The sequence below is a fragment of the Ahaetulla prasina genome, chromosome 2 (genome assembly GCF_028640845.1).
Source record: "Ahaetulla prasina isolate Xishuangbanna chromosome 2, ASM2864084v1, whole genome shotgun sequence".
Lineage (NCBI taxonomy): Eukaryota > Metazoa > Chordata > Lepidosauria > Squamata > Colubridae > Ahaetulla > Ahaetulla prasina.
Window position 1 is genome coordinate 266,489,800 of NC_080540.1, and position 8,158 is coordinate 266,497,957.

Genomic DNA, 8,158 nt, shown 5'->3' on the forward strand with positions numbered 1-8,158 from the left:
GTGTTAACCAAATGCTATTCTATTCCTTTCTACATTCCTTCATTCCATGTACAGTATATACTTTGTGTAATGGTTAAGGCATCAGGCTACACACTGCAAGACTGAGCTCTAGTTCTGCCTTGGGCATAAAACCAGCTGGGTGACCTTGGGCCAATCACTTCTTCTAAGCTGGGTGAGATCATCAGTGGCTTCGGTGTGAGGTACCAGCTGTACGCTGATGACACCCAGCTGTACTTTTCCACACCGGGCCACCCCAACGAAGCTATCGAAGTGTTGTCCCGGTGCTTGGAGGCCGTACGGGTCTGGATGGGGAGAAACAGGCTCAAGCTCAATCCCTCCAAGACAGAGTGGCTGTGGATGCCGGCATCCCGGTACAGTCAGCTGAGTCCTCGGCTGACTGTTGGGGGCGAGTCATTGGCCCCGATGGAGGGGGTGCGCAACTTGGGCGTCCTCCTGGATGAACGGCTGTCTTTGGAAGATCATTTGACAGCCGTCTCCAGGAGAGCTTTTTACCAGGTTCGCCTGGTGCGCCAGTTGCGCCTTTCTGAACCGGGATGCCCTATGCACGGTCACTCACGCCCTCGTGACGTCTCGCCTGGATTACTGCAATGCTCTCTACATGGGGCTCCCTTGAAGGGCATCCGGAGGCTGCAGTTAGTTCAGAATGCGGCTGCGCGGGTTATAGAGGAGCCCTCGTGGCTCCCGTATGACACCTATCCTGCGCAGACTGCACTGGCTACCTGTGGCCTTCGGGTGCGCTTCAAGGTGTTGGTAACCACCTTTAAAGCGCTCCATGGCATAGGGCGGGTTATCTGGGACCGCCTACTGCTACCGAATACCTCTCACCGACCTGTGCGCTCTCACAGAGAGGGACTCCTCAGGGTGCCGTCAGCTAGACAGTGTCGTCTGGCGACGCCCAGGGGAAGGGCCTTCTCTGTGGGGGCTCCCACCCTCTGGAACGAACTCCCCCCAGGACTCTGTCAACTTCCGGACCTCCGAACCTTCCGTCGCGAGCTTAAGACGCATTTATTCATCTGTGCAGGACTGGCTTAGATTTTAGATTTTAAATTTATAGATTTTTAAATTTACAGGGGTTTAAATTTGGTTTTAAGATTTATATTTATATTTTTAATATTTGGCATTAGAATAAGTTTTTTAATAGTTATTTTAATTGTATATAAATGTTTTATGTGCCTGTGAACCGCCCTGAGTCCTTCGGGAGATAGGGCGGTATACAAATTTGAATAAATAAATAAATAAAATAAATAAGCCTTAGGAAGGAGGCAGCAGCAAACCACTTCTGAAAAACCCTGCCAAGAAAACTGCAGGGATTTGTCCAGGCATTCTCCGAGAATCAGATATGATTGAAGAGAAAAAGAAAAAGAGACAGAGACAGACTTCAAAAATATCTAAACCTTCAGTACAGTTTCGTGATAGTAGCAGAACAAAGGATTATAAAGGGAAACAAAAGAGGTATGTGACAGCTCTCTAACTTGGAAAATAGAAGGAAATGATGGTATATCTTTTAAATACACATAACACATTAAAATATCACATTTCCCCCAAAATAGTAGAAAATGGAAAATTCCACACAAGCACCACATCCTCCTTCAGAATACATCATTGCTTTGTTCTCTGCAGCTGTCAGTCAGTACTCTTCTTCTCTCCCACTCCCACCCCCAAATTAAATGCAGCTCTGGTCATCAAAATTGCCGTAGGCCATCCACTGTAATTAATGGTGGGGCTCAGTAGAACAAAATGCAATGGTTTAAGGTAACCCTTGAAACACTTCTATGAAATGTTCTAAACATTTCTTAAGGGAAAAAAACCTCTAAGCCTTTCCATAATTATCAGAAATGATAACAGTATCATAAAAACCTACTTCTAAAAATGGGTGAGTGACAGATCATGTGCAGCATCATTAGATGGGAAGCTGCTAGAAACAGCAGGACAAACAGATAATGCTCAGGATTGTTAGCAAAATATTTTTAACATAATTGTTATTAATTATTAGTTGAACAAATTGCCACAATCTTCTTGTTTGATATTCTTCCAGCCTAATTTACAGGTTTCTTTTTATTTTTGGACATATTTTACATGAAAACAGCAATACTATATTGCATCTGTCTTAAATCAAATACTCAAGGGATATATACTTTCTTTCATGTCACATAAAACTGTCAATCAGGAAACAGATGTAAGTTGCTAAGATACTATTTGAAAATACCTATATTCATTGCTAGATATACACACATGTTTGACATGTTAATCTTAAAAAAAACATTTATTTTTTTTTTGTTTACATTTATACCCCGCCCTTCTCCGAAGACTCAGGGCGGCTTACAATGACTTTCACTTTAAACTATGCAAAACATAATCCAAAAACATGACTTCCTTTGCTGCTGAGCAAATTAAGACACCAGACATAGAACTATATCTCACCAAAGAAGAACATGCTAAGTCTCTTAAAAACACAGGTATGCCAATGTGAAATTTCTCAGCACATCAAGAAAAAAAATTAGGACAGAGGGAGGCAGGGAGGGAGGGAGGGAGGGAGGGAGGGAGGGAGGGAGGAAGGAAGGAAGGGAGGGAGGGAGGGAGGGAGGGAGGGAGGGAGGGAAAGAAAAAAGAGAAGAGGGAGGGAAGGAAGGAAAGAAGAAAACAAGTTCTCAGTTCTTATAAAAGAGATGATGGTCTTCATAGTTATATTACATAAAGTGCCTTATTAAAGAGTTATATACTGTATAAAATACACTGAATGCCCATATATTTAAAAATTATGATTTTTGTTCTGTAATGTTACGTATATATTTATTCATTCTTTCATTTTTTTGTCTATTATAATCAATATTTATTAAAATCTTCTCCCTCTACATTTCTATGGTTTTTTATATTTAAGTTTTTTGTCAGACTTGCTGTATACTTAATGTCTTTCTGTGCCCAAATTCTAAATTATTTATTTCACCTCTCCTGTTTTTATACTTCTTTGACTGTTAACCTTTTATTCACCCTTTTATTGTTTTATAACTTTTGATTAACAATGATTAATAGTAACAGAGTTGGAAGGGACCTTGGAGGTCATGTAGTGCAACCCCCCTGCTCACGCAGGAGACCTGTTCTAGGGATTCGAATTGCCAAACTGCCCACCTTTCTGATCGACAAGCTCAGTGTCTTAGCCACTGAGCCACCTACTCAGGCTATAACATTTCATTACTTTTACTACTGGTATCTCTCTTCTTTTTCTCCCACATATCTTCTTTTCCAGAGTCATCTGATTTGCTTCTTCAAGCTCCTTTCTCCAAACGTCTAGTTTTGAGGTTAGCTGTTCACAACAAGACAGTAACTGTTCTTTTTCTAATGACATAACTTCATTCCTTTTTCTCAGCCTTCTTCCAATTGCCTTGGGAATTACCATCTGGATGAATACAGGGAATATCTTTTACTGGGTCCCTTCTTCTGATTGTCCTGGCCACTGACGAATTCCAGAGAGCTGTTCTCTGTGTCCCCTTTTTCTTCTTCACCATTCTTCATAGACGCTGCTTAATAAAGAGTTGAGAAACCAACAAGGCTGCCTTCCCTGTCTTCTATTCCATCTCAGCTTTGTCTGGAACTTGAGTAGCTTTTGGGCTGCTGGATTGCTGATCACAACTATCTTACTTCTATCTTGTTTAGTTGTATTCTCATCTCCAACATTAATCTGTCTTCTCAGCTCACCACTTCATCCTCTTTCTTCTCTTTGGAATGTGTGAACACTGAAGTGTTAAGTTTCTAGGGGGTTGTGGATTCTGGTTACCTTCTCCTTTTCTTTATTCTATTCAGGCATTTCCAACATATCATTTTGAAATAGACTAGACTAGACTAGACTAGACTAGACTAGACTAGACTAGACTAGACTAGAATAGACTAGAATAGAATAGAATAGAATAGAATAGAATAGAATTTTTTTATTGGCCAAGTATGAAGGAATTTGGAATTTGTCTTGGTGCATATGCTCTCAGTGTACATAAAAGAAAAGATATCTTCATCAAGATGCGACACTTACAACATTTAATGATAGACATAGGGTACAAATTTAACACAATGATACAACACTTAGTGATAGTTATAGGCTACAATTAAGCAATCAGGAAACAATCAATATCAGTATAAATCGTAAGGATACAAGCAACAAAGTTACAGTCATAAGTGAAAGGAGATCAGTGGCTCCTTTTTTAACCAACAACCATCCTTTAATTTGTTATCAAATATCCCTATTTAATACTTCTCAGCTCCACCTTTCCACTTCCAGCAAAGCATCTTCACACTACAGGACATGCACTCTTGTGAGAGATATTAATAGGTGATTAATGGCCTTTGTGAATCAGGCAGAGACTATCCAATGCACAACAAACAAGTCCTGCTGGCTTTCAAGTACTTGCAAAAAGTTAAGTGGCTCAATAGCATTGTGCTCATTTGTTCATCCAAATTAATACAAATGATACCATACACAAAAAACAAACCTCTGTGATTTTATTAGAAAATTCTTCAGAGGCATTTATTTCTCTGTGTCTGGGAGAGAGTTCATAAATTCCCAACAATATATTCTAGTTGTGTTCTCCTTGAATATTTTGTTATTATTAACAATTATTAATATTATGTAAAACCTAGATAATAGTTCCAAAGTCTAGGTAATTTTGATAAGGGAGGAAGGAAAATGATTACTTAGAGAAGGATCTCTAAGTTAAGTAGACACTGAGTTGATCCAATTTGTTGTGTATTACATACAAGACTCTATGGCTGTTTCTATGGAAAGAAATCTAATACGGTATGAGGCTAAGAATCTGAACTGTTTAAGGCAGGGGTGTCAAACTTGATTTCATTGAAGGCCCCATCAGGGTTGTGTTTGACCTCAGGGGGGAATGGGGAGCGTGGCTGGGGGGGCTGGTCCTCTGCCAGTGAAAACTGAGTTCAGGAGGGCTGCTAGCGGCCGCCCTAGCTCCATTTTCGCTGGCAGAGGCATGGTGGGCCTTCACTGTTTCCAAGGTGGCCCTGCGGGCCAGATCTAAGCACTCCATTGGCCTTGAGTTTGACACCGCTGGTTTAAGGATTAAACAAACTGCATTTTGTTTAGCAGATCCCTTAGTAGTTGTTGCACCAAACAGGAAGTTGAACTAGATGACTTTTGAAGTCCTTTCTATATCATTCCTTGATTTGTATTCACAAAATATATAAAGAACATGACTGGGAAGAGGTTCAGGCTAGGATGTTGTAAAAAATGTCAGTTAGATGTTAGTGACTAAAGGAGAAGAGTTCAACAAGGACTTCCATTCTAAGAAATATTAGAAGAAAACACAAGAATGAGGAGCAGAAATGCCACTGTGGTTAGGCAGAGCACAGTACCAGAAAGTTTTAATAAGTCTGACCAGATGAAGCTTCTTAAAGAATCTAATACTAACAGTCAGGAGCATTGAACACTACCGTTATATGGCATCTATTTCAGATTGTTCCAGATGGAGTGGAACTGAGTTTAGCGTTGTCTACCATAGAAGTTTATTAACTATAGAACATACCCTAAGTATTAGGCATAGTAATTAATATGCCTTATTTTCATTGAAGTTATCTTAACTTTATGTTAATACATGACCCTTTATAAATAATCTTCTTAACAATATTTGTCCATCTTAATAATTTCTATTGCCAGTATCAATGCCAATTTTTATTTTTTTTTGCATTTATATCCCGCCCTTCTCCGAGGACTCAGGGCGGCTTACACTATGTCAAGCAATAGTCTTTATCCATTTGTATATTATATACAAAGTCAACTTATTGCCCCCAAAAATCTGGGTCCTCATTTTACCTACCTTATAAAGGATGGAAGGCTGAGTCAACCTTGGGCCTGGGTGGGACTTGAGCCTGCAGTAATTGCAAGCAGCATACTTATTATTTTGTATTACTATTAATTATAATATAATATAATATAATAATAATAATATAATATAATAATATATACAATATATATAATAATATAGTATATTATTATTATTATTATTATTATTATTATTATTATTATTATTATTATTATTATTATTATTATTATACGTATTATTTTGCAAACAGCAAACAGCAAAATAATACGATAGGACCTAGAATAAAGTTTTAAAAGATCAAACGGTTCTTTCTGATATCAGTAGAGAGGCATTTCCTATCAGCTTCATCTATTTAGGGACATAATTAAAACTGTGGCAGGGAGTTCTGTAGATCCTCGTTTCATAAGTGGCATAGCTAAATGGATCTATCCACCCTTTGTTTTAAATTCAAATAGCGGAGAAATGATTTATAGTCTTGCATAATTACTTCCATGTAATTATGCAAAGAGAAAAAGTAACACATGCATTGGAACTGTATGCATACATGCAATTACAGATACTCAGATCACGTTGGTGTATGATGTTTGTCCAACACAATTGCAACTGCTCCTTGCACTTGAACTAGTACAAAGGCCCTTCTGATTGGGATTATACATTAAATATTTGGGCAAATTCTTATGAACCAGTATCTAAATCTAAAGGGCCGTGGTGGCTCAAGGCTGTAAGAAGCCTATTATTAAAACCAGCTGCCTGCAATTACTGCAAGTTCAAGCCCCACCAGGTCCAAGGTTGACTCAGCCTTCCATCCTTTATAAGGTAGGTAAAATGAGGACCCAGATTGTTGGGGGGGGCAATAAGTTGACTTTGTAAATATACAAATAGAATGAGACTATTGCCAGTGTGTAAGCCGCCCTGAGTCTTCGGAGAAGGGCGGGATATAAATGTAAAAAAATAAAAAAATAAAATAAAATAAATAAATAAATTCAAAATTTCTTACCGAAACTGGGACCACATTTAAAATGGAGACATCTGGTCAATTTTCAGCTCTGAGATTACAAAGGTGTAATTAGAACACAACAGACTGGACTTCAAAGATGCAAGGAATAATATGGTTGGATGTTGAGAAAAACAATGAACTCTTAAAATAACATCTGGGCTCCAGGTTTCAGATATGCTTTCTTCTCTAATTAAAAAAAGTACTGGAACTCCACCCTGTTCAAAATAAAAGTGGCAACCAAGTAAAGCTGCTTCAGAAAGAGACTATAAACTCCTTCATTAATATAGTAGGATAAAAAGGAATTTTTTTAAAAAAAACTTGCTACAATAAGGAATCAAAACATTTTAGCTCATCTAAAATATTTTTATAAAGAAACATTACGTTGTTAATGATGTTTGTGTTTTCAAAAGGATACAAAAGGGACTTACATCCTGGTTTCAAAGTTCCAATATTGCCCCTCCCCCAGTCACATAAACACATTTTTAGCACTTGCAACCGGCCTGCATTTATGGCCACTTGCAGCATCCTGTGGTCACATGACCACAAGTTATGACATTTTTGCTGGAAACTGCCATTTACTTCTGGCTTTTGCAAAAACTGTCCCACAGTGAACAATGGGTTTCCTTAATGACTGTGGTGTTCATTTTATGATCACCACATTTGCTTAACAACCATTGCAAAAAGGTAATTAAAAACAGGTCTGGTCACATGGCTTTACAACCATCATGACTTATAATGATAATTGCCAGAGTTATAAATTGAGGACAACCTATATAGTCCAGCCTTTGCCACCCGAAACCCTGAGGATCTGTTGAATTATACTTCCTGTCACCTTTCTTACTTCCTTCATGTCAGAAGCACCTTCAAATTATAGACATATAACATTCAGCTCTGAGCAAGTAAAATAGGTATAAAATAAGTCATAGAAATAGAGTGTATATAAAAAGTATGTATAATAAACCCGAGACAAAAAACTTAAGGAAATTGAGGAGAAATTATTGGAAATTAAAAACTCTGCTACAGCTGAGAATGAAGACTTACAAGAAGATATGAGGTCAGCCTTTATGACTGGTAAAGCCTTTATGACTATGTTTGAAGTTATAAAAAAGCTGGATGGAAAAGTGCATGAGATTGATCAAATTAACTTGAATTTAAAAAGTCAAATAGAGGAGCTTCGGAACAAGGTGGAGAGAGCAGATGAAGAATGGGTTTTATTACAGTATAAAATAATGGAATCTGCACTGAGGGTGAGAGGTTTAAAAGAAAATAAGTGAGAGAATCTAAAAAAGATATTTGCAGAAGCCTTCTCACAGGT